The sequence below is a fragment of the Protopterus annectens genome, chromosome 9.part0 (assembly GCF_019279795.1).
Source record: "Protopterus annectens isolate FY-2018-M chromosome 9.part0, PAN1.0, whole genome shotgun sequence".
Taxonomy (NCBI): Eukaryota; Metazoa; Chordata; order Ceratodontiformes; family Protopteridae; genus Protopterus; species Protopterus annectens.
This window is the reverse complement of record NC_056743.1, coordinates 1,360,506,736-1,360,528,742: the sequence shown is the minus strand read 5'-3', so window position 1 is coordinate 1,360,528,742 and position 22,007 is coordinate 1,360,506,736. Positions and strand designations below refer to the sequence as shown.

The 22,007-nt window shown below is 36.4% G+C and overlaps 1 protein-coding gene across 1 annotated transcript in view; it reads left to right on the top strand.

Annotated features, from left to right (window-relative positions):
- LOC122812080 (gamma-aminobutyric acid type B receptor subunit 1-like) overlaps positions 1–22,007 on the top strand; it is a 4,315,174-nt gene that overhangs the window by 3,857,792 nt on the left and 435,375 nt on the right. The gene's annotated exons all lie outside the window — the stretch shown is intronic.

Sequence of the window (22,007 nt, the reverse complement as noted above, 5' to 3'; positions counted from 1 at the left end):
CTGCAGCTTCACTATTTTCAGTGTTTGCTGTTTTGGGGTCGATATTAGAACATTCGATGTTTTAAAACTTCAATGTTCTAATATAGACCCTAAATAACATAACCAGAACTGAAAACATCAGCTGATTTATTGGTCCTTCTGGCATTAGAGCAGATACGTTATGAATATCTCAAATGAAGTACACATGTTACAGTTAAAACACTTAAACACACTACCTTTATCAGTAGATGTGCCATTAACAGTAATGGCTGGCTTCCATTTATTTATAAACAAAGGTAATGTTCACACTTTATAAACCATCCATCTATCCAAGTCACATCTGACTTCTATAGCAAAAATATGAACAGCCACAGAGTTTACCAAATGTGTAGGGAACAGAAGTAGATTGTCAGGCCTTTCTTTTGTATGTTTAATACTCATCCGCATGCATAACTAGTAACAGTTTAGATTCTCTAATCTACATACCACATGTCTTTGGGACGTCGGAGGAAACTGAAGTACCCAGAGCAAACTCACACAAAACAGTGTGAAAATGCAGACCCCACACAGAAAAGTAATAGTTGAGAACAGAACTAGAGAACCTGTTGTTGTGTAACAACAGTGTTACTCACCTTGACTCTGTACTGCTCATACTTGACTTCACACCTCCATATTAGCAGGCAAAGTCCTCCAATTATTTTGTTAGATTTGTTTGTAGCCATGCTGTCTGAACTGATTAATAGCCATGCTTGACACTATACTGTTATTTAAGACAAATTCCCCTGGGCAGGAAACTAAGGTTGTTATTATAATCGCCCAAAGCATAAGTTATATGAGAATGTATGAATGTAAACTGTTGATACTTCCTGTCCTATTTCAATAGGAATATTTGTTTGTCTAGACTCAAAATATATATGTATACACTACAAAGGTAAAATTGCAATGTATATTGTTGCTTGGTGTTATTCAAGTTCCACTTTGTTTCTTTCTATATTTTTCACAATGAAAACTGCTGTATATGTTTTGTTTTTTGGTTTTTATTTGTTTATTCTTTTTACTTTCTTGTATATATTTCATGGTGTAAACTGCACTTCATTTTTTTTCTTTTCACATTTTATTTATTTATTTTTATTTTTTATTTTTTTGCATTTTCTTCTTGCATTATAGTAAACTAATGACCATAATGACCTTTTAATACCTTGCTGTGTATCTCAAATATTTCCAACAAGTCTGGTGATCTAGAGATTATTTTTAGGGGTATGTGTAAGCTAGGGCATGTGTATTCAAGCATTTACAGGTTGCCTCAATTGATTAGAGGCATAGGTGATACACCAGGGGTGAATTTCTGATTTCACATCCACTGATCCAGGTTATGCTTGAAAAGCATTAGGAAAGAATCCTGCTTCACACGAATGGGAATCCTGTTGCTGAGAAGTATTCTCTGAAACACATTCCTGTTCCTCTAACATGTCCTATTTATGTGCAAGCAAGCTTTAAGTCCCTGGGTCTGATGGTAATTGTTTTACAGATATGCAAGAGGTCCAACAAAGTAGGATCCTGGAATGCCTTGTATGCCAGACAGATCACCCCTCAACAGTATGCAGGGGGCAGAGTACATGGATAAGGCTTTGAGATGATCCATGCAGGACATGTTACTTTTCTTACTTCTCATTTCATTGTAACTTTGTCTCATTCTGCTATTCCCTGCTCTTTCTGTTACACTCTTTCTCATGTTATTACTTTTTAAAAATCTAACTCACCTAAACTTCCATCTCTCTCCCCCCTTCATAGGTCTCAAGCTCGCTAATATTTTGCACCCTTGCAAGCTTCCAGACTGTGTGAAATCAAGCTTTTTTGGGCTACTGCAACTTCAGCTAAATCTTGGCTCAGCTCATGCCCATATTTCAGTTTAATGTATGTGCCACATTTAGCTAAGCTTTACGAATAGTTCTGTTATATATAGTCTGCCCGGCGCATCACTGGAGTGCTCTGGTATCCCTCAACCCTCCCCATACTATTTCAGTCTTCCAGTAGCTTACCCTTTTTGTAACAGTTTTTTTCTACCATATGTGTTTGCTGTAGCAGCTGCTTAATTGGAAACATACTCATTACTTTCCTTCAGCTTTCAGACATTCCCCTGTTCTGTAATCTTAAACTATTTTTGTTAGTGACCAGCATTTTTATTTATCTGATTACATGAGTACTGTCCTGTAAATTTACACTTGTTTTGTTAGCCACCTGCATTTTTCTCTTTCCAATTGCATTGTTTCTACTTATATTCACTCAAGCATTATCTACAGGCCAAACAGTTTAGCATCTTATGTGATACCTCCACACTTTCTATTTTATGTTTTTTCAGTTTATAGGTCTATATATCCTATATTTGCACCGAACAGTATAATTTCTAAATCAGTCTAAAAGAAGAGCCAAAGTTATAGTATAACACTCGGACATAGTAGCTTACTGATTATTCCTGATGGTAGCTTCAAACAGGGTCCAGGTCCAGCCCTCTCCATCTGCCCTTGTTACACTCAGGCTCACTCCGCTCCTCTACCCTACCCCCAATTCCCACCCACCCCTACTACTCTTAAACTTAAATTCCGTAACTCCACCCACTACTTCAAACAAGCCAATCATATCCAAGTAGTTCACCTTACACACCTAACCACTAGCAGTTTAACTACTTTTCAAAATGTCTCCCTCTTTTTCAAATGTACTTTTCCTATCTCATGCTACACTATTTCTAGTTCCACTACTGCATCATTCTTCACTCATCTCTACCTTATTTATCACTAAGCCAACATCCATAGCCATCTTCCTATCAACTGCATCTGAAAGGTAATCAGAAATATCTCCCAGTCTCTATCAAATTACTCTGCTATTCCTTTCCAAAGTAAAAAGTCTCCAAAAAACAATTCTATTCATTATATTATGTTGAAAAACTCTACCTTCTCCCTTCTATTCCACATTGACAATGCCAGGTGAATTCAGCATCCATTTCTCCACTTTCCCATATTTTTGATCTTATCCCTCTGCAGAGACATACACCCTAATCCTCCACCTCCCACTTCCTCCACCCTTCCTATACTATTCAACTCCAGTAATTCTGTAAATCTCTACATATGGCAATGATAAACTTACAAAGTATTCTTAATTAAACTGTGGACCTTCATGCCTGGATAGCTTCCAATAAACCTGCTATAATTGCTACCACCAAGACCTGGCTTAAACCAAATATAAAACATTCAGAATGCCTCCCTCCAGGCTACAATGCAATAAGGACTGATAGACTTCAAAGAAAAGCAGGTGGTGTAGCACTGCTTTACCCTAATATCTACAATATATTCCCATACAAAGATATCATCCTGCAACTCTCTAATGCTGAAATTCTGATCTCCTTCGGAAAAATAAATAAGTAAAAAAAACATATGTATCATAGTCCTTTACATTCCCCCCTGTCAATAACATACCCTTACTTGAAGAAATACTGTCTTGGTTCTCTAGCACTATTAAAAGTGAAACCATTATTATTGGTGATATAAGTATTAACTGGTTAAATTTTTATTCTAAATTCCCATCCTCAAATATAAACTATTTCATTTCACTCAACTTTTCACCTTTCCAATAAGATTTAATACCAGTACTCAGGATAGTTCCATCCTGGTTTGGATACTAGTTTCTGACCCTACTAAAATCTTCTCAGCTGGTAGTTTCACAAAAGCTATAAGTGATCACCTCCCGGCTCCCAGCCTTTGTTCATCGAACAGCACCCTCCTTCCATATGCAGCATCATTACAAATATGTAAGGAATCGTACCAATTTTAACCCACAGACATTCACCAACATACTAAAAAGTATGAATTGGACTAACTTAGAATGTCTTCTACTAGATGAAACACTGGATTACTTCAACACAACCTTTTTAGAAACATTAGACAGTCTTGCACCCCCCAGAGTAAAAAGGGTGAAAGTCAACCATGCTCCATGGCTAACCAAACCTACTAAAGAACTAATGCTAAATAGAGATAAAACATGGAAACAGTGCCAAAAACATAACACACCTTCAGAACTATTGAGGTCCAAACTTTTCCAAAAAGACTATTTAAAATTTCAAACAAGCTATAAGCAGAATCCCCAAAAAGTATGGGCATCTATAGGATCACTTCTAAATCCTGACACAAAAAGCAAACCGTGTCCACACCCAGACAAAACACCAGAACACGTAACCTGTCTTTACAACTCACAACTCATAAATTCTATAGCTAGCATCACTGCCAACTTTTCACAATTTCACTCTGATACAAATTACACTGGAATAGCTGCACTATCCCATCTCTTCCAATCCCCTTCCTCTACAACCTCAATTCCAGATGAATCAACAATAAATGCTCCACCCACGTTCTCACTTACTACAATCCAAACTTCTGCTATAAGAAGGCTACTTCTCTAGCTAAAACCCAGCTCTGATGCAGCAGACAAGCTACCCACTGAATATCTAAAACTTGCTGCAGAAGCCATTGCATACCTTATTAGTATACTCATAAATAACTCCATCCAAGAGTCATATGTCCCAAAACCATTGGAAAAGGGCTTTTATTCTACCCCTTCACAAAGGTAGCAACTTGACCAATATCTCAAACTACTGACCCATAGCAATTTTATCTCCTATGTCTAAGCTTCTTGAAAAATGCATACACATGCAACTTCTGCATTTCTTCCATAATAATCAAATCTTTTTTCCATTCATAACCTGTTATTTTTATCTTGTATATACTCATATTTCAAATTTCTCTATCAATTAAGTCTCTAGAGATAACTTAACTACACTTATAATAGAATCTATTGCATAAGTTACCCTTTTTCACTTTTATTTAACTTTTCTGTAGCCTTAAGATTGCATTTAAGTATGCTCACTAGATGACTTTCCTCTCTATTTTACTCTCATCTTTAACTAATTGCTAATGTTTGCATTTGCATTTATTTTTCATGTAAATTGTATATAGTTAATTTTCTGTATAATGTTATATTTTTCTGTAAATGTTTTACATTGTCAATTCTGTTAAATGTCCTTTGATTTTTTTATGAAGCGTTTCTCCCTGGGCATCCACTGAAAATGGGCTCTTTGGTTCAGTGGACTATCTTGGTAAACTAATACCAATAAATAAATGTTAACACCATGTCTTCTTTTTGTGAGGAATCTCTGTGGACCTTCCATCTGTTGCTGGTGTCTGGAAACGTACATACTAAAGGGGAGGTGATGAGGGCTGAGTACATTGAAATGATGTTTTCCTTGGACCTAGATGCCTTACACTTCCTTATATGTTAAGCAATATATAATTATTTCCTTACTACCTTAGACACATGTTGATCAAAAGCCACTTTTCTGTCTACATATGTCCTCAAATCCCTGAATGTTGGGTCTACTCTTAGGGATGAGTTATCAATGAGATAGTTTCCCCTGGGTAGCCAGCTTCCAAAAGAGTACTATTATGCATTTCCTGGCATTGAGTTTTAAACCATGTGTATGGCACCACTTATATGTCTGTAGTATCCCTTCCGGGAGAATGTTTAGCCTCCTGGAGAGATTCGATCACTGCTCTGTTTGCAATCATCTGCAAACTTGGTTAGGCAGAGACCCTTGACATTGGCATTGCCTTCTCAGACGTAGATGCCAAAAAGGAGAGGACCTAGCACTGAGCCATGAAGGACTCTACTAATGACCAGCCTATTTGTGGAGGTGGACTCCCCTATCCTAACATCTTGGGTTTGATCCGAGAACTAGCAGGCAATCCAATGTGTAGCACAGGGCTTTATGCCTAATTTTGTGAGTTTGTTTACAATTCCCAAGTGGGGCATTGTAGCAAACGTCTTGGTCAGAACAAGGTGAACAATGTCCATCATTTTGCCCTGGTCCATTTCCTTGGTGACCTTCTCAAAGAAGTCTGCCAATCTGAGTAGGCATGACATTCCCTTGACAAAACTGATATGAGTTGAATCCAGTGTCTGCAGGTTTTCAATGTCATTATTAATCATTTCCATGGTAATTCCTTTTTCAACATAATACCAATCTTTTCATCCAGTCTACCTTCCATGATAAATTCTTCTATTGCTAGATCTATTTTCCTGTAAGAGATGTTGATCTCATTCATAGAAACTGGAATATAAACATCAGCATCCCCCAGGATATTCAAAATTTTACTAGAATAATCAAAAGTGTTGACCAAGACCATACCGCCCCCTTATCGGATTTCATAATTCGAATCCCCCTGTCGTTGAGTATGTCTTCCAAGATGTGTTTTTCCCTTATGGTCAAATTAGCCTTAAACAAAAACTTTTTCTTAATTTTTTTGTCTACACTCAATTCATATAAATCTGATGCACATGTCTCTTCAAACACCTGTAAAACCAGGTGGAGAGGAGGGTTGAATGTACTTGTTCTTGAACAAGTACCTATTGACCCTAAAGGGGGAGATTGGGAGAATTGTCTATGCAGTAGGGAGACCTATTGGCAAATTAAATTGAATGTTACCCACCCCCCCCCCAGGACTAAATGAGCATATTTCTATTAAGCCTTATTTGATTAAAAAAGCAGAAGATTTATCAAAATAATTATTTAAAACAACCACTGAAACAATTATTAAAGTAATATTTTGATTGTATTGTTTTACATAATTTTAAAGTATTTTAAATGTTTGATACCCTTTTCTTTTTCTTTTTTAGATAGAACTGTTATTTTGTGTTAGTTTATACTACTTTGATTTAAAGTTTTATCAAGTTCATTAATGTTTGGTAAACAAAGTGAATTTATTTGTGTTTTTAAACTTGACAGTTGTAAAAATGTGTGTGGTTACTTTAAATTTAGGTCAGATTGGTTTTGGCGCCTTTTTTCAAAATGAAGTTATTTAAAGATGGCTGATTGAACAGTTACACTGTTTTTACACTTGAAAAAGCCCTACAATTGAGTGAGGGTGAAAGCTCTTGTGGAATTTATACAATAAACATTTTATGGACTTGCAACCTGTATGCTGACACGATCGTTTTATTGGATTAGTGGTTTTGTTTTTACGATCTTTTTCCACTTGTTTTATTTTTACTTTCTTCATTATGTTGTACAACCTAATGGATGTTTGGATTCCAACATGCTGGCTAGTTTTTTGAGTTTATTAAAAATTGAAATAAAAACATTATTAAAGGTTAGGCACTTTCATCCACATTACATTCTTTGGACTTCCTGAGAACCAAGTTTTTATAAGAATACATGACTCAAACACCACCCATTTTTATAGTCTCAGGGTCAATTAATTATGTTAATAACTAATTTAAAATCTTAAAGATATATAGATTTTTTTTTTAAAAATCAGTAATCAAATATATGTATACATTTTGACTCAGAGACATGACAATATATCATGTTACAAACAATCTAAAATACAATCAGTAGAAAAATCCAGAGCACTTCTAACAATTATAAAATACTATCACTGCTAGACAAATTTTATTTACACAAGCGCCTTAAGTTTTAATATGCCAGCTATGGAGATGTTTTTATTTAGACCTGGTAAGCCCAGAAAATTTAAACATATTTGCTATAATAGCTCTCTAGATTCTAGGATCATTTTCCAGGGGCCACCTCTAAGATTAGGTAAAACCTTTTCTAATTCTTATTTAATGCTTTTTCAGTTTTGCCCACATAAAAGGAACCACATTGGTCACAGCATACAATATAAATTAGTGCTTTAGACAAGCAGTTACAATGATTAGCTAATCACATTTTTAGCTTAACCTGCCTTCCAGGTAATTCAGTAGCCTCTAATATATATATATATATATATATATATATATATATATATATATATATATATATATGGGCACTGATTCGGCTAAAGTTTTATCTGTCCTAAAAATCATCCAATGTTTCAAAATAATCTTTCTAATGATGAAAATTTTTTTTTAAATCAGGGTTACCTGATTGATCCACCAATAATACTTTTTGGTCAGGAATAGGACCAAATCACAAGGTTCTATGTGATAAAACATGATCCCTAATTTTCTCTACAAAGTTGTGTGGGTAACCTCTCTCTGTAAACATATTGATTAAACATTTGTTTTCATATATGTAATACTAGTTCATTTGTTATCATCCTGGAGATTCTGATAAATTGCCCCTTTACTAGGGACCTTTTTTTGAAACATAGAGTGAGAACTAGAAAAATGTAGATAGGAATTTGAGAATGTGGGCTTTCTATATATGTTGGATTTTAATTCATCATGTTCTTCATAAATAGTTACATCTAAGTGATTAGCCATTGTTTGTGACATAGTGTGGGAAAATTTCAAATAGGTAGTAGTATAATTATTGTAGGCAATAAATTTATCAAGTGTACTAAGGCTGTTGTTCCACAAAATAAAGTTGTCATCCAAATGTCGGTTGTATAAAGACCAGCAACTTTCAAAGGCTGAGTTAAAGTCCACATAACAATATTTGCGTAAATGGGTGCACAAACTGCACCCGTTGCTACACCTTGCAGTTTTTTGTAATATTCCCCTTCAAAGAATAAAAAATTGTTATCAAGCACTAATTCCATAAAATACATTGAAATTCGAAAATTGTCAGCTGATATAGTAGTACTACATAAAAAAATCTTCAGATAAGCTTTCCAAGCCAATAGGTAGAGGAATACACATAAATCGACAACATCTATGCAAAGGTGTCATCTACTTTTAAATCTGGAGTAAACTGTCTCAAGAAGTCCCACAAATCCCTAAGATGTATTTATAGTCACTCAGAAATGGTTTTAACATTCTGTCTCTGTCAATATACACTGCCAAAGGATATGGCATGGAATTCTTTGCCACCACCATTAGTCTAAAAGGTGGATTCAAAGTCCACTTGTGCACTTTTGGAATGCCAAAGATAGTTGGTACCATGGGTTGATCTATGCAAAATAATTCATATGTAGTATGAGGAATAAGGTCAAAACAACAATTCGTCTAAATTAAGATATATTTTCCGATATGCCAAATTTATCTAATTTAAAGAAACGGTGACATTTTTTAATATCTATAACATCTCAAGCATTTTGTTGGAATAGTCCAAGGAGTTCATTAAAACTATTTCTCCATCTTTATCAGGTGTCATGATTCTTAGAGTATCAGCTGAAGTTAAATTATGCAAAATATTTTTTCCTCAGTACTTAGATTCTTTTTATGGTGGTAAAAAGATTGACCTAAAGGAAAGATTATCAGGCCTACATATATTTTCAAAAGCATTAATTAATGGGACTGCTGTAGAAACAAAGGTATTTCTTTATAACATCACCCACATATGTCAATTCTGTCACTGAAAAAGGCAGATAGATTTAGTTTTCTAACAAAAAGCTCTAGTAAAGTATCTGCCACATTGAATCAAGAAGCAGGTACAAAAGAAAACCCTCTTTTGAATAAATTAAAGTATGCATCTTTAACTGTAACATCCGAATAGCTAAAGATTTTAAAACCATTACATGATACCACAGAAAACTAAACAACAGTATCTTGCAAATCTATTGTTAATGCATTTTGGAATGGCCCTGGCTCCTGCCCTTCAAACATTGTAATTCCTCTTTTTCGGTGATCAGGGTCTCAAATTGCTTGAGGACTATTCCCCATGATTGATACGTCTCTCCAAAAAAGGAGCAGGCATTGCGTCTATATGCAAAAATGTCATTAGGGGTTTCAGGTGAAGTAGCTGGATTGGGTATTACGTCAACCATGCTGCTTTGATCGATTCTGCTATTTAAATCAAAGGGTGCTTGTGCATAATGGTCTGTAGCTCTAGGTTTAGGATCTGGATATGCAATGTTAGCTTTGTATGCATTGGCATCATATGCATTGGAATCCCTTTCAAATTTTTTGAATTTACAAGCCTTTATTAAAAGCACTTGATGATCAACATAACTGAATGCCTGAAAATATGTGTTGGAATTATGCTCCTACAGCATGATGATAATAGATACCCTAGTATTACCTATTGAAAATGAACGTTAAGTTGGTGTGTTTTCGGACAGAGGTTATCCATGCAACTTTGTAGAGAAAATTAGGGATGATGTTTTATCACTTAGAACTTTACCATTTGGAAATTTGAAAATGTGAACACTGTAACCAGTGTCCATATATATTAGAGGCTATTGAATTACCTGGAAGGCAGTTTAAGCTAATAATTTGATAAGCTGATGGTTGTAACTGCCTATCTATTTGAATAATTTATATTGTATGCTGTGACCTGTATGGTGCATTCTATGTGGGCAAAACTGAAAGGGCATTAAATAAGCATATATGGGATATGTGAAAGATAGCATGAATAATGCATTACAGAGGCATAAAACACAATGTACAATGTGTTTGAGGTTTTGGAACTGCCTGTCTAAAGAAGTAATTTATATTGCATGCTGCGATGTGTTCGACATTTTGTTTTTCTGTTTTAGAAAAGGTCTTACCTGACCCTAGAGGTGGTCCCTGGGAAATGATCCTACCTGGCATCTAGAGAGCTATGCTGGGAATTACTTTTAAATTCTCAGGGCTTATCTTAAATGAAGACATCTCCATAGCTAGCAAATTAAAACTTAAGGGTCTTGACATGTAAATAAAATTTGTCTAGCACTGATAGTATTTTATAATTATTAGAAGTGCTTAGGATTTTTGTAATGATTGTATTTTAGATTGTTTGTAACGCGATATATTGTCATGTCTTTGAGTCAAAATTTATGTGTACATTTGATTACTGAAATTTTTAAAAAACTCCATATACCTTTAAGATTTTTAATTAGTTATTAACATAATTAATTGATCTTGAGACTATAAAAATGGGTGGTGTTTGAATCATGTATTCTTATAAAAACTTGGTTCTGAGGAAGTCCACAGAATGTAAGTGCTTAACCTATTATAACACTTTTATTACAACATTTATTAAACTCGATGTACTGCTTTTTGTAGTGGTCAGACATTCATTTTACTGCTTCGTTTTTTATTAGTTACTTTGTTACACTGTTTTTGCCTCTTCAGTATTTTGTATAAGTTGTTCTTTTTTTAGTTTGCTCTGAGCTTATGGCTGGTAGGCACAACTGTCTCTATTCATTTATTAACATAATTGCATGTATAGAGTATCTGTGAACAGTTCCACATAGGCAACTGTGCTCTTAGAGTTTGGGGTAGCTTGAAATTTTATCAGGTTGTCACTTAATAGGAAGTTTGCCATAGAAAAGTTTCTAAAAGCTAGAGGGATATCTGGGATCATGAGTTTTATTTTTATTTAAAAGGAGACAGCTTTATAGTCCAACCTTAGCAGAGAGGATATTGCACTTTGGAGGGGGTCTCCTATGTTAGTGAGAACCAGGTCCAGTTTGTTTGTTCCCCTAGTGAGCTTGTGGACTATATGGTTAGGGTGTTAGTGTTAGTGTTTACAAAATCTGAGGATCTCTGGGCCTGCAGGTTAGGGATTGTGTATGATTCCCAATTTGTAGTTCACATGAATATGGTAATGAGTTGAATGGTGTGTGTCCCCAGTGAGTCTAGGTATGAGCTATGGGTTTCCTGGGTTATAGAGAGTGACTTATAGCTAGCAGATATATAGTATGGGACTTTGCCTATGGTAATTTGGATGTGGAGAAGCTCAAGCTCGTCATCTGTTTAACCAGCCTAGAGATGATCTTGTTATTGATGTAAATTGAGACAACTCCACCTTTAATCCCTGCCTGTGCAGTAGCTGGCCTAAATGTGTGGAAAGCATTGTAGCCTTGCACTGTAGGGGTGCTCTCCACTACTTTAAACCATGTCTCATTAACTGCACAAATATCTGTATTCTCCAGGGTGTGGAGAGCTTGGATGTAGTGGAGATTCTTATTTAGACTCCTAACATTGAGTAGTAACTATGATGATAGGAGGTACTGCCCAGCCATGCTAGGAGAAGTAGGGCAGCGGATGTATAATGTATGCCAGCACAGCTAGCTGGAATTTTGTAAAGAATTATATGTCATTTGTATATCAAACTGATTTGTACAGATGCTTATGTTTAAAAATGTATTTGAAAAGTTGTTTGTGTTAAAATGTATCAATAGTCTTTCCTGCTGGACAGAAAAGAGATGTACCTGCATTATTGTAACTGTTTAAAGATATACATTGTACCAGCATATTCTGAAAGAGAATAGGTTAATCTGCCTGACTTTGAAAAAAATATTCTTGAAATTAATTACTTTATGGGTTAATCCATAAAGATGTTATCCCACAGTTCTGAAGGGATCCAGAGATAGAATGTTTGTACTAGAGAATAGTTTGTAGCTACTGTAGGAAAAGTGGAATGGTTTTATTGTTTTCTGACTTCCAGCAGCTTCAGATAATCTTAGCAAAGTTCTATCTGTGTGTATGGTAACAACACATAGGTGCTAAAACTCTGGCATCTTCTAAAGATGGTGATAGTGCAGGAAACAGTCAGATGACCAGATGTGTCTGATGTCATTCTGTAATCCAGAAATAATATTTAGATATTAGTAAGAAATTGCTCTGAGCATTCAGTATTCTGTCTTGGATCTAACAACAAGAAACACTCACCCACATCATTTTGCCTTGCTTTATTCAGTAAGTAGGAATAGTAATTCTCTAGATCTGCTAGGAAAATATAGTGAGAATAGTAAGTATTGTTTTTCTGTAACTGTGTGAATCTTTTCACCTGTGTTATTTTCAATACTTCCTGTGACTGAAATTGTTATTTACTGTAAATAGATATTTAGTATTTTCATGTTCTTTTATTATTTATTATTAAATATATTTAAGTTTTTCATTATGGCTGGTCCTTTTTAGAAAATATTTAAGTTTTGAGAGTATTTGCACATATTTATTTGGTGATAACTCTGACCACTTCTGAAAGCCTGCCTGTTTGGTCAATATTACCATTTGTATTAATATTAACTTTACTCAGTATAATTGGATACCCTTTTAAGAGCTTTATAGTAACTGACTGGTGGCACTTACTATAAGGCTCTTAAAGGGTATCCAATTATAGTGAGAAAAGTTAATATTAATACAAATGGTAATATTAACTGACTGTTGATGGTCGGCTGTGGTGGTGGTGCAGCAGTTAGCATTGTCACCTCACAGCAGAAGGCTCTCCAGTTCATTTCTTAGCTGGAGCACCTTCTGTGTAGACTCTGCTTGTTCTCTCTGCAGTCAAGTAAGTTTTAAAGACATGCAGGTATGAGCATGTGCCTTCTGTAAAGGCTAGGCACCAGGCTGGTAACTTGACACCATAAAAACTCCACTGCCAATCAGTCTGCATTCTGGTGATCCACTGTGGTGACCCCCTAATGGGAGAAGCCAAAAGACATTGCTTTTGCTATAGTAACTGACTGGTCGGTGCCAGCCTTTCCCGTGTGTGTGTGTGCGTGAGTGTGTGTGTGTGTGTGTGTGTGTGTGTGTGTGTGTGTGTGTGTGTGTGTGTGTATGTGTGTCAGCTACCTAGAGCAGGGATCGAAGCACTGGTTTCACAGAGAGGGAGGGCTGGGCTTGGACACTCGGCTGTGGACTTAACCCAACAACTGTGCTAGTGGGGATTCATACTGGGGATCTGGAGAGAGACAGAGACACGCAGGCTGAGTGGGTGCCCTTTGTTCTCTTAAGGGAAATTTTGCTTGATGCAGAGAGGTCTGCATCTTGAAATACTGAGTGTATCCATTTGTATTCCAAGTGAATGTCCCTCTCCAGTGTCAGTGGTGAGGATTCAGGCTCCTTAATTACTGGCCCAGAGTGGGGGTGTTACAGTAACTTGTTTAGATTTCCTTTGGTTGGTTTTGCTATGTCGTAAGGTTTGTCACTTTGGCATTGTCTAAGAAGAGCACTATGGTGGAGGACAATGTTTTAGCCAATATTCAAAAGTCTAGATGCGACAGGTGCACACCATTCTTGGCAAAGCAACATGGTTTGTTGACCATATCCTACCATGCAGACAAATATTGCACCCACTTGGAAGGAGACCAGAAGTGAAGCCCATCATTAATGTCAAGCATCTTCTGTTCATATTGTGGCATCATCCGTAGAGAAAGTATAATGGTGCTGAATGCTAGGCTCATATCAGCCTGGGTGACACAGTCAAATAGCTTCCTAATATCTCTCTTCATACAGTCGATGAAGGTATGCCTTTGGTCATTAACACTCACAAAAATACTTATTTACACTGCACAGTCTTTTACAAAACCTGGTTTATGGAGACAATCAAAGCAGAGTTTACTTTTTTTGTGTACAGTTAGCATATGAGGCAATCACATTATGAGAATGTACAATTGCATTGCCTAAAGAGTATAAAATACAAGTGCAGACATTATAATTAGAACTTAAATGAAAAAAATATACTTGGCAAAGAAATGTTTCACAAAAATTGTATCAAACGACTTTGGTAGAAATCTGTATTCCTATTATTCTATATTTGGAAAAGAATAGTCACTTAGAGAAGAATCCTTGGAAAATATGAAAGAACAAATGGAATACTTTTATTGAAAATGCTAATTGCAATCATTTCTTTTGTGTTGTTCTAGTTTATTGGTAACCTACTAGTGGAAGAGGATTGAACGCTTGCGCTTCAGTTGTCCAAGGTTCAACCCCTCAATGAGCAGAGTTCCTCCTTAGGGAATCACTGTCCTTGGGATGCCCTCTTGGGAGAATTTCCCCCCTTGTTTGAGTTGGTTTGACCAATGATTTGGTATATCTAAGTTTGGAGGTTGCTGAGGGTTTATCCTTTACATGAAGGGGATTGTTTTTCAGCGAATGCGATTCAGGAATTCTTATCCTTAGTGCATTCGCTTTAGTCCACTCATACTGGAAACACCTAGTTTATTAGTATCTTTTTTGCGTGTTATATATAATACTATAGTTTTATTATTTTTGATAAATATCCTAACTTCTATTATCAGTAAGTGCCATGGGATCTTTAACATGCACTTGAGATGCCAGCCTTGAACAGGTGGCATCTCATTTCAACTTTTCATCCAAATGATAGCTCCTGAGTAGGGCAACACATCCCAAGCTGTGTGCAATTACAGTTGCATGCCTGAAAAATCTGATCTATTGTTTTTCTAGTGCATCATTTTCATAAGATAGTGAATGAGTATGCTTCTCATGATCTCTTGACAGAAGATGAATAACATAAGTGTCCTAACATTATCTGTACTCATATTTCTGAAGTCCATATTGACTTCAGGAATTCAAGTAGTAAGACAAATTCTTTCAACTTAATGTTTTATTTATCTGGCAAGTGAAATGGTCTATCACTCAAGTTTGAAGCCATGATCTGGGAAATGGTAGCATAAAAATTAGTGCTTGTTCCTTTGGTTGGTTGGAGTATCTCTATTTTCCTGTCTTTTTGTTTGACATTGCCCTTTGCCAAGACTTTCCACCTTCCTCTTTTTATCCCTGTATTTCATTTTTCAGATATCAGCTTTGAGACATCATGTCTTATATAGTAAGCATGAATGTTACTCAGCATATAAATCTGGATTTTATTCTTTGTATGTTGAAGAGAGTCATACTTTAGCATTGTAGCTATAACTACATTTCTCAGAAGCCCTAGAGTGTGTGTGTGTGTGTGTGTGTGTGTGTGTGTGTGTGTGTGTGTGTGTGTGTGTGTGTGTGTGTGTGTGTGTGTGTGTGTGTGTGTGAGAGTCTGTGTCTGTGTCTGTGCAGCGGTATCCACTGTCTCCATATGTTAGGCCCTAACAAATTCTTCTGTTTTATATGAGTACGTTATTATTCAGGAAAACTGTTGGACTAGTTCAGTAATACCTTAACATAAGTTCCATATACTGTTTTAAATATCATACCCAGCTCTATCAGAACTATTTCCAATCACATATCCTTCAACAAGTCTCTAAAACTGCATCTCTTAGCCCTATGGCAATGTACATGTGGCTACAACTACAAAGCATCTTCCGCCACCTGAAAGCACTAACTTTTTTCTCTCCTCTGCTTAACAGTTATGCAGCTATTTCTTGCTGTTTTCACTCTACAGTATCCAAAGCAGATTATATATTGTACTTTGTATATTTTGTGTATAATGTATACTGCCTTTGTTATTCTAGCTAGAAATTTATGATACGATTATATGTCATTTTTTAAGCTACTATCTCTCTATGTGTGTAGAAAATGTGATTGTATTTAAATTTCTTTTTTATGTGGAGCTTTTCTCCATGGGCCTCCACTGAAAATGGGCACTTTTTGGCCCAGTGGACCATCTCGGTCAACAAATGCAAATAAATAAATGGACTTTATCCTTCTTTGGTGTTTTTGCAGAAGATTTAGATCACTATGAAGGAGAAGAAAAATTGCAAAGGACAGGTGTTTCCATTGTTGGCTTCCTTTTTGCTTCCAAAAGACCTTAGAAGAGGAGTGGCGCCCGGGTGACATCATATTCATAGTGAGCTTTGCTATTGTAGTGAGAAGTCTTTTGTGTGTAATATCCATGGCTGCCTAGCTTATCTGCCTCCTAAACGTGCAGTCAAGATGTGAAGACTTGTTAATTTAAGTGAACTGTACTCCAGTGGGGTTATTTCATGATGGATGATAATTTCAGTTTAGTCTTAGTTCTACTCAGGACCTCTCCCATATTCACTAAACGATTTACATGCCTGTTATAAATAATAGCAGCTGCAGCACAAATCTTTGTCTGTTTTGAAAACTAATTGTGGATTTTACCCAAGATCAAGGAAATACAGTAGGAATCTTGTCAGTGTTGGAGGTCAGCTGCTAGAATAAACTACATATTTATTTGTACTCACTGGGTGAGGTGGGGGGTCTGGATGTTGTTCTGTCTTACCATGTAGTGGCTGTTGCAATTAGTATACAGCATTTTGCCTACTCCACTGGAGATTTCTTCTCTATATATTTGGCTTGGAGAAAAGTCAGGACATTGAAATACTGAAAACACTAGAAACTGTGGATTTGAAGTATAACAGTTGAACCATCTTAAAACACAACGTTGGACAGAATGGAAAACAGACTAAATGACAGAGCTCACTTATATTGCTAGAGAACCTCCTCGGGTTAGCACAGGAAGGGTTTTACAGCAGAGAGTTGTTTGCCAGGAAACATATTCAAGATATGAAAAAATCTGAATATTCTTGCTGTCACTATGTGTGGTCTTTAATCCATGCTAAGGGCGCTAAAGCAGCTACAAATTTGTCAAGAATGATTAATTAGAGAAATTAAATCATTTGTGCTACTGTACTTCTATGTTTAAATCAAATGAGAATTTTTGTTTTACTCCAGAATGAATTTGGAAGAATTTGTAGATTATTATTCATCTGTCTACAAGTTTAAAAATTCCTTAAGAACTTTGATTTCACTGTTCACTGACATCTCTTATCTGCCCAATTAGCTTGAGACTTGTGCTTTCTCAATGATGATCCCACTACCTTACAAAATAAATGTATTTGTCAGGGATATGAAAAAATAAGATTGCAGATTTAGAAGGGTTTTTCAAAGATCTCTTCCTATCTTTGTTTCTTTCAAAATGAGGCCGACCCTATAAAAAGCAGTGATGAATATGCAAGAAGAGTAGGATCCCCTCCATCATTAAATTAGTCTATTCCAGTTTCTTTGACAGACTAAAGATCCCCCCACCTCTAACAGCGCACAATACTACAGGTCATGTTTGGAGGACACAGATCACTGAGTGAACAAAGTGGTACCTAAGTTCATCCACTCTGGCATATCTGACTTTATAAATGAGAGAGAGAGACTATGCTATAGGTGACTCCACTGTCAAATATACCAAATTCGCAAAATGCTTCTAAATTTTGACCTCAAGGAAATATTTAAATATGTGGTAAGATCCATTCTTTTAGGGCTTCCAAAGATATGATGGTTTCTTCTCAAAATGTTATCACATTCTTTCAGATATGATTTAAATTATCACTGGTTTATTCTAATTATGATAAGATCTTTGACTCAGCTGGAGTTTTGTTGTATACTAAGATACCTTGCCATGTTAACTCTTGCTATTTGTACTGACCTTTGGGCCAGGCTACTTGGCAGAACATAGGGATTTGCATGATTTCATTGGGAAATTATGCCCGTAATGCCCTCTTTGTTGATGGTATGTTAATTATTGTTGCATACCAAGATGCCTTGTTTGAGGCAGTCATGTAAATTTTTTAGTGGATGTAGGGTTATTCTAGAAATATGCAAAACCAAATTAGAAAATGGATTATTGACTTATTATGATGGCTAACCAGGAATGCGGGTAGGTACAGAACCTCTTTCAGTAACAACACCAGCAAAACAGCAATCACAATATTACATAAATAAAAATCAAACATAAAGGCAAATGACTAAGAGTCTTAGTTATGTATGTAAGCACGTAAAACACAAGCACAATAAGAAGAGAAGTTTTGTAAATGAGTAAAAAAAAAGTAGCAGCAAAAGCAATGTATATGTATATATGCAATCAGTTAACATGTGGCTTAGTTAAGAAGGAGTACACTCAACAAAGCTGTACTAAAGCAGTAAAAGCACAGACGAGGAATGGTAAGTGACTAGAAAAGTACAGGATAAAAAGTCCATGGCATAGAGCAGACAGTTATATTTAAATCAATTGTAAGGTACCAAAATAAATTATCTGAAATGTGATAGTGATAGAAAAAACACTGTGATACTAAATGACTATGATGTTATCCTCTGTCCCTGAAGCAGGTACAGTTGCATAATTAGATTAGGTGATATTTTAGCCTCTTCTAGACTGTGAACTGAATGTGTATTTCTGTAATGTCATTGGACAGGCTGTTCAAAGAGTAGGCTCATAGGTAGGGACTAGGCTATTGGCCCTAGGGCCTCTATATGCCTAGCCAAAAGGTACCCTGGCTTTTGCCACCCAAGAAAATTATTTATCTGTGTTCCTGTCGAGCAGAGACACAGAAGTGATCCCTGGGGTGAATTTCCTATTTCCCATCCAATCATCAAGATTTTTCTTAAAGAGTGCTAATGAGGAGCTTTGTTTGCTATAGGTAGGTAGTTTGTTCCAGAGTATGGGAAGTCACAGGGACAGAAATCTATCCCTCCAGCATGTTCTGTTTATTGTGGTGACAAGGTTTAGGTCCCTAGAGCGTGTAGCTCGGAGGGATTGGGATTTTTTTTAAGTGGAGCATGTCCAACAGCTCTGGGTTTGACATAGCTTTGTATGTTAGGCAGAGATCACCTCTGAGTAGGCGATATGCGATGGAGTAAAGCTGGAGTTTTTTGAGATGGTCTGCATAGGGCATCTGTTTGAGGCTGGTAATCCTCTTTATGAGTTATTTCTGCGGCCTTTCCAGTTGTTGTAGATGTCTTGTGAGATACATATCAAAAGGGGCATTGTACTCTATAATGGGTCTAATGAGTGATGAGTAGAGGGGAACAATTACCTCTTTTTTCCCGGATGAGAAACCTTTTGTGATTAGGTGTGCCACATAGAAGGATTCCCTGACTACTGTGGCGATGTAATTATCAAATGAGAGACTACTGTCCACCTGTGTCCCAAGGTTTCTTATCACACTTTCAGTGTTAAGTAGACTACCGCCTATGTGGTAGTTCATGGGTACAGAGTTTTTACCAAAAAGGATCACAGTGCACTTTTTGGCATTGAGCTTGAGGCCATGACTTTGACACCAGGCATCTGTCTCAGTGAGGCACTTTTGTAGGATGTCCACATCATTAGGAGTTTTGATTATGGCTCCTAGTTTGCAGTCATCTGCGAACTTCATTAGCCAAAGACCTTCTGTGTTAGCCTGTACTTCAGAGAAGTAGATACCAAACATGAGAGGACCCAGGACTGAACCCTGTGGTACTCCACTTGTCACTGGTCTGAAGTCAGATTTGAAGTCTGCTACTTTCACAGTGTGGGTTCTGTCAGTGAGCCAGCTGGCAACCCATCTTGTGGCATAGGGATTTATACCTAGTTTAGTGAGTTTATCTATAATTCCAGAGGGGGGATGGTGTTGAAAGCCTTGGCAAAATCTAGATAGGCTGTGTGAAACACCTTACCCCCATCTATGGCTTTGGTGACTGCTTCAAAGAAGTCTATCAGGTTTAGGAGACATGATCTGCCTTTTACAAACCCAAACTGGGTGGGGTCCAGAGTTTGGAGATTACCAATGTCTTTGTTTATAGGTTTCATGATGATACGTTCCATGGCCTTGCAGACCAGGCTCGTCAGGCTAATGGGGCGGTAGTTCCCGGGGTTAGTGGTGGATCCCCCGTTTTGGAGTGGGATAACCATCGCCCTGCACCATTCAGTGGGCACAAAGCCTGAGGTGAGGCTATGATTGAACATGGTCCTTAGGTGGGGTGCCACTTCGTTCTATAGTTCGTGTAGAATGCAGCCTGGGATGTTGTCAGGTCCCATGGATGCTGTGTTCTTGGCTTTGGAGAGTGTGTTTTTTACCTATGCAGCCGTGATTACAGGAACTTTTCATTCTTCTGGTATAGAGATGAGCCCTTTAGAGGTTGAGGGGAGGTAAAGTTAGCACTGAACCTATCTACCAGGATGTTGGCAATATCAGTTGTTTCTGTATATTTTGTATTTAGCATTAGATTACATGCTGACTGTAGTAGTAAGAATATAATGTACTGTGCTTCATGTGTAGTTTGTCAAAGTTTTTACATTGGGAAGACCAACCGCTGTTTAAGAGATAGGATTAGAGAGCATGTTTATGGTATTAGCAAGCAAGATGTGAGGAATGCTTTATCAAAACATGTTATGTCAGAAGGGTATGAACACTGGTTTAAGTTTATAGTTTTGGATATGTATATACCAGGTTTGAGAGGTGGTGATGTAAAAACTAAGACAGAATGTATTGAAATAAAGTTTATGCATTTGCTTAGAGCCAATGAATGTAATGGCTTAAATGAAGTTATTCCAATTAGGACTTTATTGAAATCACGTGACTTGAAACACTAGGCTGTGCATATAAAAACTCAGTGTGGATGCAGTATTTTATGGATCTGAAGAAGTACCTGTGTTTACAAAAGAGCTTATCCTGTTTTTTTTATTGTTTATTGTTATTATTTAGTGTGTAAAGTTTTATTCAAGTTCCTGTTTGTTCTACACTTCTGCCTGACCAGCTATTTTTTTGATTTTACATTTAGTTTTTGGTCTTTTGCTGGTTGCTCTTTTTATTTTGGACTGTTTCTGTATATTGCCAACATCCTGGCAGATAGGTTCAGTGCCAGGATGTTGGCAATATCAGTTGTTTCTGTATATTTAGTGTGATTGTGCTGTAATTCAGAGCAGATCTGAGTGTTGCCATTGAAATTCTTGACATAGCTATAGAATGCTTTGTGGCTGTCTTTAGAAACAGTGGTGATTGGGGGCGTAGCCAAGGATGAACACAGGATAGCAGCAGATTTCTTCAGCTCCACCAATTTCATTACACTGACAGGAATTAATTACTTAAAAAATTAATTTTTGAAGTAATTTTCTTTCTAAATATGTTTGTTTTATATAGTTCTTGAACTATATCTAAAAAAGAAAGGAAATTTTAACAATATTCCTGTCAGAAATCACTTTGGAAATTTTCCTGTCAGTTTATCAGTCTGAAATGAGTTCCAGTAAGACAAATTCTCAAGACTCCAGCATCAAGAAAGAACTTCAGTCTCTGATAATTATAATCCAGCAACTTACTGCTAAGATGGATAAAATGGATACTAAAATAGACACTTTCATAGAAAAAACTACAAAACAAATAGACTTGTTACATATAGACCTGCAACAACAGAAGATCCAGATGACAGGCATAGAAGAAGCTGTGAATGACATGGAAAATAGAATTCAAGAAGAGGAAATCAACATTGAGTTTCTGCTGAAACAAAATACACATTTACAAACAAAGCTGGATGACCTGGAAAATAGATCTAGACGCAATAACATTAGGATTTTTGGACTGCCAGAAAATATTGAAGGTAACAATATTACTTCTTTTTTAACATCGTGGCTCCCTAAAACTTTAGACTTACCAGAAGCATTCTCTTTTGGTATC